The 9,066-nt window shown below is 40.9% G+C and overlaps 2 long non-coding RNA genes and 4 other non-coding genes across 6 annotated transcripts in view; 5 read left to right on the top strand and 1 right to left on the bottom strand.

Moving 5' to 3' along the window:
• The window catches only part of LOC108879444 (uncharacterized), a 27,905-nt gene extending 22,332 nt beyond the window's left edge, over positions 1 to 5,573 (top strand). The window contains exon 9 of the long non-coding RNA XR_007815275.1: positions 5,383 to 5,573. This is a non-coding gene — a long non-coding RNA (uncharacterized LOC108879444). The remainder of the gene's footprint in view (positions 1 to 5,382) is intronic.
• The window catches only part of LOC127143692 (uncharacterized), a 28,332-nt gene that overhangs the window by 7,847 nt on the left and 11,419 nt on the right, over positions 1 to 9,066 (bottom strand). The gene's annotated exons all lie outside the window — the stretch shown is intronic.
• On the top strand, positions 2,292 to 2,363 carry LOC127142305 (small nucleolar RNA Z40). The gene has a single exon (XR_007812891.1). It is a non-coding gene; the product is annotated as a small nucleolar RNA Z40 (small nucleolar RNA).
• On the top strand, positions 2,689 to 2,826 carry LOC127142309 (small nucleolar RNA SNORA8). The gene has a single exon (XR_007812895.1). It is a non-coding gene; the product is annotated as a small nucleolar RNA SNORA8 (small nucleolar RNA).
• On the top strand, positions 3,715 to 3,853 carry LOC127142315 (small nucleolar RNA SNORA8). Its single transcript, XR_007812901.1, has one exon. It is a non-coding gene; the product is annotated as a small nucleolar RNA SNORA8 (small nucleolar RNA).
• On the top strand, positions 4,130 to 4,262 carry LOC127142322 (small nucleolar RNA SNORA18). Its single transcript, XR_007812908.1, has one exon. It is a non-coding gene; the product is annotated as a small nucleolar RNA SNORA18 (small nucleolar RNA).

The following is a 9,066-nucleotide window of genomic DNA, read 5'->3' as shown; positions in this document are numbered from 1 at the left end:
GTGAGACTTGGACTTGAGACAGTCACCTCAGTCATGAAATGTGGACTTCACTGAGGCGGCAGCATACTGTAAGCACACGGTTCTTGAAGTGTTATGCATAAGATATAGGGCTCAGTTACCAATGGTAGCAATAACGTTATAACACCAATGGGAGGCAGTAATGCACTAAACCGTGCCTAGTCTGCCGGAAAAACGAAGAAGATTTCAAATGACGTAACGTGTCCTATATATATTTGCGACACACAGTTTGCGGCCTTTTCCTCTTCTGTTGAGAGTGAGTCTGGAGGCTGTAGCAGGACTTCGTCAGCAACAGGTAAAAATAAATAAGTCATTCACCGTTTTCTCAACAGACACCGCACAGAACACAGAGAGTAACAGACTACAGACTAACACACGGCTGCCGAGATTAGGTTCACGTTGTGTATTGGTCAAGGCCTTCAGGACACCACGTTGTCCTCACTTAGCATAGTGATTTGGTTGTCAGCTAAGTCGATGCTAATGCGGCTATCGGCTTCGAAAAAATCCTCTGTAGAACTGAGGTGGTCTGACCGCGGTCCGTGTTTAAGTCCTAACGTAGCAGGTCTGAAGTCCCGCCATGGACCGTGTTTTTTTCCCCCGTTAGAAAAACCCTTCCTACTCTCCCTGTAAAAAGTTCAAGCAAACGTCTCTCGATTCGAGGACGCGCCACGAGCGTTGCATGACGGTTACAGGAACGTTGTGACCGCGCCAGGCGTCTGTTTCCCCGCGACTTTTCCTGCTCTTCCCGCTGGGTCAGCAGTTCCTGGCAGAGCCGGGGTATTTACTCCGCTGTCCCTCCATGTCTCTGTCTCAACAACCATGCTTTCAGTCATTGCCCATAGCACTGCTACTGTATCTACTAACACATCTACCTGCAGTCAGAATGTGTTATGGATCAAATTAATTAAATTCGCCAATAATGATAATGATTGTACAACTGCACCCCATGACACAATCCACAATGTACTAACAGTAACAGTGCAATATTAACCAAGTGATCTGGATTACTTTAAGAATGGGAACACAGAAACAAATAATAGCGGGGGTGCTGGAGGGGGTCTTAAATGATACCAGTGCTGCGTCCATCAAGATTTCAAATTAGTTACAAGAGTTGAACATGTCCAATCCAGATATGTGGATCAGTGTGTCCCACACCAGAGCCACAGAACAGACTCGTCAAGGGGCTTGTCCTGTGCAGTGGGCTGATCCCAGGACAGTGGTGGCTATATAAAGTCAGGTTTTGCTTTCACCTCTGCACTATTGGTTGCTGAATGGTGACAATGAGGCCTGGCACATTCACCTTCTGTCTAGTTTATTTCATGTAATATTCTGGTGTAAGTGATCACCCAGTGTGCTTTAGAGGCAGATCAAGGTTAATACATTTTCAGATGAAAACCAACTTTCTTTTTTCTTGTTTTTTGTAATACAGGCTGTGACTTATCCATCAGTTTGTGATGACCCCCTGGGACATGAGGTTAGTATTTGTGTTGGTAGTAGATTGGAGTGGTCTTTTGAAGAAACAAAATGAACCTTCTTTACTGTTGCTGTATCCCTGCTAATTTAAGACTGGTCTTTATTCACAGTGCATGTCCTATAACTAAAATATAAGACTGTACCAAAACTTTTGACCTAAAATTAAAACTAAACTCTGCTTTCAGGACACGTACCTCGTGCCAAATCAAATGCAACTGCATTGATTATTGCAGTCTGTCACTGGGAGCTGGATGGATACAGAGACGTGCTATGAAATGTTATGGAGGAGTTGATGCTGAACAAGGATGGAGATTCAGTGAGGTAACATTTGTGACATCATTCTTCTTGGCCATCCTGCTGCAGTCTGTTCTAACTGCTGACTTGGCTCCCTCTAAGAGACCCTCTGCCCCAAAGACAGCCTGGACATGTTGTCTGTCCATTAAACCTGCTCTTTTTAACAGTGGCAGAACTATGACAGTGATACACAATCCATTTCATTAAGTGAAAGGCTATACTGTATACTGTTGTTGGCACAGTATGTGCTCTGGTCCTGACACGTGGGCTGTAGAGGGCATACAGTGCAGAGAGCAATTCATTCTCTTGCAACCCACTGCTGTTGACTCTGCAGCAGTGTTACTAATGGGAACTAACAGATGTTACATTTGGCAGGTCAATGTTTTTTAGTTGTTTTTTTTAATGGTAGTGAATATAAACTGTCCCATATCATGTTTTCCAGGTGCTGGAGAAGACCTGAGTACAGCAGGGTAAGTTGAATTACAGAATGCATCTAGTGTTGACTAAGTGTTATGATGATTGGCTAAATATGTTCAACTGCTCTGAAGTGTGAGTGACAGCTGCCTCTCTGAACAACATGCTGCTGATAAGTGAATATGTTGATGGTTCTGGAAACACATTCTCACCTTAATCCTTCCTCTGCCTCCTGTAGGGCTCCTCACTGTCCTGGCCTTCAGCACTGATGCAGCAACATACAGAGGGTGTGTGTTAGCATGACTCTTTTTTTCCATGACACCACTCCAGAGTGTGAAAACAAACAGCAGGTGCCTGCTCGACATGAATAGAGATGATGCCATGAGGAAAACGCAACATCTTGAAAGGTAAAAGGCACCAGCATCATCAGTGATGTGTACGATGCACACGGGGGGGGGGTAAACTAGTAACTCACAAGTACACAGGGACAGCACTGTGTGGTATCTGCAGCCAGCTGTGTGATCAGCTGGTTTGCTCAAAAGTCAGTGCTAGACAAACTCAACATCTGGCATCGTTGGTCTCCATGCTGCCTGTGTTTGGAGTCCTGGTATTTTTGTTGAAACAAGCTCATTCTCTTGCTAATAGTTCATACATCTGCACTAATTGCCCTAAAGGAGTATTTAGTGATGACGCAAAGAGCTGTTGTCGTCTCTTTCTCTTTGAACTGGGGACTCGTAGTGTTGATTGAAAACTGACTGTCGGGTGCAGAGTAAAAATTCAAGTGTGGATTTGCTCATTCAAAGAGGAACTTGGGAATAAACAGATCCCCTTTCTCCCACTGCTGATTCCAGTAACTAAACTAAACTGGGATCCAGGATTATGCAGAGTACTGTCTGATGCTGATTGAGATCATTCTTCATTCATGTGAGGTTGTAAGAAGATACTGCTCTTCTCTAAAAGGGAAAAGTATGCTTAAGATAAATGCATGTTTATGCAACAAGAAATAAAAACGTATTGTTATGGAGGCTACTGGATTACATTGTTTAAATGTCCTCCATATAATCAAACAGAAAAGCAAAACCCACAGGCCAGTCCTGAATTTCTTATTGGTCATTTTTGTAATTAATCAGGACAAACTATCACAAGTGAACTGATGTTACACTATGCTGACACACACACACAAGCCCAGGTTGTCATCCCTGCACTTATATCTGTGTGTCCCTCTGGTCCTCTGTTAACACATTTCTCACTCTCATCCCTAACCTTCCTCTAGGTTTGAGCTGCAGCAAAGGATAGACTTCCAGTCCCAGACTTCAGGAGGGCTTCAGAGGTGAGTGAAGTCAGAGTATTTGGAATAACCAGGCTGAAATCTGCCACAATCCACACAGAAAAATACTGAGGCCACAATCTGTATCTTGAATTTCAACTGATATAGAAGGGTGTTGTCTGTAAAAAATGATTTGTTGGATTTATGGCCATTTGTTTTGTACACCGAGCCAACAGAGACAAATGAAGTGCACTGTGTGGTAATCTGCAGCCAGCTGTGTGATCAGCTGGTTTGTTCAAAAAGTCAGTGCTAGACAAACTCAACACCGGCATCGTTGGTCTCCATGCTGCCTGTGTTTGGAGTCCTGGTATATTTGTTGAAACACTCATCTTAGAATCATTCCAGACTTTCTAAAACCATTTTCCTGGTTTGAGTTTACATGAATGTATCCATGTGGTTTTAGCACAGAGCTCTAACAGTATAAGCTGTAACAGTTAAGGTGCTTATAGAGAGCTCTGATTATCAGACACTTAAATCTTGATTGTTCCTCCAGGTTGGAGCTGCAGCAGGGTAGCCTCCTGATCCCAGACCATAGCAGGCTGTCAAAGGTGAGTGAAGTCAAATAACTGGAAGTGACTGGATGAGTGGTCTCTACCAGTGAAAGCTGAGGTCTATCCCGACAGACCTTTAACTGTAGGGCCATGTCGTTGGAAATGCCTCAGAGAGGAAATCTGTAGTTTCGCTTTACCACGTGTTCACTCCCATGAGCATGATGGGATATTACTGCAGAACATGTGATGATCAGTGAAGTGATGTACTCTGCCAGTTTGACAAGTAGCAGTCAGTCAGTCCTCCTGTCCTCCCTCTGCTGCTGCTGTCAGTTATTCACTCTTTCATAATGTCAGGTCTGAACGCTGTTTATTTTACTGATATGGGGGAAATTGTGTGTCAGAGCTCAGCAGGTGCTCAGCAGTTTGTCAGGCCATATTTGGGCATTAATTCAAACATAGCACCAAATCACAACAGAAGTTATTTCAAGGCACTTTTCATACACAGCAGGTCAAGACTGTACTCCTTGTATTATAATACTGAGGGTATTTTTTGCACCCCAATCAAATTGTACATGGGGTAGTTAGTAGGAACATGAAAAAGTGTATGGAAATGGCTTAATGTAGTCATTTACTGTACAATGCTAGTGTCATTCCAAGAGAAGACAGATTAATCTGTGTAGCTCATTTTATTAACAAGGTAATTCAGTGCTTTACATAAGGCGTCCAGGCAGATTTAAAAGCAACATGAGGTAATATTTAAAAAACAAAAGCACTTGGACAGAGATTGAAGAGGATGAATCATTGAGTTTTGGGAAAGCTGACCAGGTCATCTCCAACACACCTAGTCATCACCTACATATTAATGAAATGTGCAGGAAACAATAGAAAATGGGAATGATGCTGTACCTGAGGTGCTGAACAACTCAGGGAAAGCTGAACTGATTGGATAAAATGTGCTGAAATGAGGGAATTGGAATGTAATTGAAGGTCATTTTGTTTCAGAATCCTGAAACCGTCTGGGATACATGACTGCCAGCTGCCTCACTGTAAGTTTTTCTTTGTGTTTGGTGGGGTGGGGGCAGGGCTCCAGTGTTTGGAGTTGGTCATATACCAAGGCTTTCAGGACTCTGTGTTCCTGACTTGCTGTGGAGTTGACCAGAAAACAAAAACCATCCCAGTAGTCTTCTGCAGCAGCCTGCTGTGAAGGCCTACTGGGAACATGACCTGTCTTTGATTATCAGTTTATGTTGCCATCACCTAATATTTGATATGTATCATTGTCAAAACAAAGTTCTGCATGAGTAGAATGACTGCAGCACCCTGCACATGACTACTGTTGAGTGTAACTATTTTCTTTATTTTCAGAAGCAGCAGGTTGGTGCAGAGCCATCACTGAGCAGCTGTGAGGACGTACGGTCACTCGCCTCAGAACAACGTTAACAGTTGCTTTTTAGAATGATGTTGGCTAAAGCAGCCGTGTGTTTTACTGCATCACATCAACTTTGTTCTATATGCTGTGTACACAATAACAAATAAATACACTTCTCGTCCCCAGACCTTGTTTCTCTCCTATCTGAACATAAGAATTCAGAATGTGTTTAAATGGCATGTGGAATTGATGTATGGCTAGTTTGTACACTTCCCTGCTACGAGATGACTTTTGCCCCTGGCTGCTGTTAAAAACAGCAACTGTAACTGTAGCAGCATATTTCCTCCACTAGTGGGCAGTGTGTTTCTATGAACACAATGACTGGTTTATAGACTACATACAAATCATGAATGTAGATCTGGATACAGATCAAAATGCTGACCATTCATTTAAAATTTTTGATACATTACAATACAATTCAAATATGAGAGTGCTTCAAAAAGTTTGTGGAAAAAGTACATAGCTAAAAATCCTGCAGGGATTTTGATCTCAATGCGCCTGTACATTCTTGTACTGACATGACAACATGTTCTAACATGAACCTTTAAATGCCTGTTGCAATGCAAAAATAAACCCCCTCATAAGTAAATCAATTTCAAAAAGGACAATTCAAATCACTAATGTCATAAATGGCAGCACCGTAACATTAAGATGTAAAATAAGGAATATAATATACAAGTGGTCAGATACGTTGATCATAAAATAGACAGCTTTTGCAAATCAACATTTTAGTATTTTTTGTAGAAGATTTTCTAATTTAAATAGACTTTAAATTTTGGTGTGATTTTATTTCCAAACTCATTTTTTTACTCTCCATTTGAAAACCAAACTTTTTTTTTCCCATTTCTTTGGCAATATGTTTCAGTGTTTGTTAACTTCCAAAGATTCTAATCAGTCATCAGATGATGCCTCTGGGCTATGCCAGCAGACTTCGTGGATATATAAGGAGACTGCTACAGGACCAGCCTGGCTGAGTTTGAGTTGTGCTGTGCAGAGTTAGGGTTGGTACACAGTTCTATACAGTCAATAGCCTCTGTTCTAATCCATATTATGGCAAGAACCACTCAACTAAGTAAAGAGAAACAACAGTCCATCATTACTTTAAGACATGAAGGTCAGTCAATGCAGAAAATTAACAGCCCCTCAGATTAGAGCCCATAAATGCTTCACAGAGAGCTGCACACTTAACCAGCGCGGCTACCACAGCATTCTGCAGTGACATGCCATCCCCTCTGGTTTGTGCTTAGTGGGACCATCATTAGTTTTTCAACAGGACAATGACAACAAACACACCTCCTGGCTTTATAAAGACTATCTGACCAAGAAGGAGAGTGATGGAGTGCTGTGTCAGGTGACCTGGCCTCCACAGTCACCTGACCTAAACCCAAGTGAGATGGTTTGGGATGAGTTGGACTGCAGAGTGAAGTGCTCAGCACCTCTGGGAACTCCTTCAAGACTGTTGGAAAACCACTCCAGGTGACTACGTCATGAATCTGACTGAGAGAAGGTCAAGAGTGTGCAAAGCTGCCATTAAAGCAAAAGGTGGCTACTTTAAAGAATCTAAAATATAAAACATATCATACTATGGAGCTTGAAAAACACGTCATTTTTAAGTTGGAAGCTTTATTACAGGCTAAGATCAGTGGAGTTTAAACTGTGTTTTGGGAATTTTAAATGAGAAATGGTTGCTGTTTGTAATATACGTATATTATGTATATAATATAATGTATAACTATATTTTGGCAGGGCTTTCTTACCTTTTCATAGTTAAAAGCTACTATTTGTTCACTGCTCTCCACAGTTATATGTTACATTCAGGACATTCAGGAGCTAAGCTATGGGTGGAGTGAATATATTGAATAAATAGTCAAGTCAAGTCAAATTTTATTTATATAGTGCCAATTCACAACAGAAGTTATCTCGAGACGCTGTAAAAAATTATATATCATTCACCCATTTATTTATTTATTTTTAAGACACTGTTAAAGACCTGATTGTATTTAATATTGCAAAACTGTGCAAAAAATCTGAAGGTGAACTCCTTTATTTGTGACTTCTTTCTGCCAAAGTGGACATGAGCCACATGTAGTTTGTACTAGCTGAGCTAATGGGCATGCTCTGTAACATGTATATAACACTGTATGTGGACTAGTACACATACAGTAACAGTGTAGTCAGGAGTTTATGTTAGTTTGCACTAACAACATCATTAAGCTTCCATATGCAAATTTCTTTAGGGCTGCATGGTGTGACTGCTATAAAACAATGAAACACTTGAACATTTGTGTCCAGCTGTTATAGAAACAGGCATTTTCACCAACGACATGAATGTCCCACATATTTGACTGGAAAAATGAAAAATAAAGTGATTTTTTTTTTTTTAATGAATTGACACTAAATGCCACCCATGAGGAGTAAGAGAGACCGGAGGGTGAATAGTGATGAAACCATGACTAAAAACCCAAAATGTGCATTGAAGACCTGAGAACAAAAATGTAATCCTCACACAGAAAACTTCCCTGAACTATTTGTGAACTTTAACTTTCAGGTGACAACAATAAAAGGCAACACAGTACAGAAAGAACAGCATGATACAAAAGTATACTAACTAAATACATAGATATTACCCCAAATAACTTGAGTGCAAGGTGCAGAAACGACAAAACAGTGTCTTAAATAATCTGAGCTGGAAGTGAGTTAAGAATTACTAAAGGTCGCAATTTATAAAAAATAAAAATACATGTGCAAATTTAGCAAGATACTAAAATACTCCTAGCTAAAAATAATTTAAGAATTACTGAAGGTCGCAATTTATATCAAATAAAATGACATGAGTTCCTGATGAAAGGATGTTTTCAGTTTATATACAGGGAACATTTAACCATCAGTTACACACAGGAAGAACAAACACACATGCAATTACATGAAAAGACTGAAGCTGATCCATTGATCCACTCTGCATTTCACAATGGGGGTTATATAATGAAATGACACTTATGTATATAGTATTTTGTAATGATGATGATATTGTTAAAAATAAAATTTAATCTTCATGACGACTCATAACTGGATAAAGAGAGGAAATCTGGATTTATGGATTTGGAGCTCAGCCAGTCACAAAGGATTCCATAAGTGCTGGATCATGTCACAAACATAAAACAGGTGCTCTGCTGTTTCTTCATGTACATGGGTCTGCTGTGGTGCATCCCTTTAAGTGCTGCTGCCGCAAGGAACTGTGGGACGGCATTACCTCCTTTCCTTTCATTCAAGGAAGGTCCAGTGTATCCTGTATCCCCTCAGGAAGCACTGAAGCTCCTTTAGAGACCTGGACCAGCTCTGATCATGGCTTAGACTCAGATACTTCAGGGTCAGTTAGGAACCTTCCTAAGCTAATTTTTACCACAGCCCTGTGTTGGTTTGTGCACCTCTCTCTACCCCAGCTGACTCACTGGCTGATAAGCCTGCACTGATCTCATTCACTGGTCAGACTAGATTCTTTGCCCAATCACACAAACCTCTCTTAATCTTCAGTAATATATGACAGTACAATCAAATCATATACGCTTTGTTTTATCATTGGGAGTGCAACATCAGACAGCACAGCTCACCTTCAGAGCTGA

This window comes from Lates calcarifer, linkage group LG3 (genome assembly GCF_001640805.2).
Source record: "Lates calcarifer isolate ASB-BC8 linkage group LG3, TLL_Latcal_v3, whole genome shotgun sequence".
NCBI classification, from domain to species: Eukaryota; Metazoa; Chordata; class Actinopteri; family Centropomidae; genus Lates; species Lates calcarifer.
The sequence above is the reverse complement of the archived record's forward strand: the minus strand, read 5'-3'. Positions and strand labels throughout refer to the sequence as shown.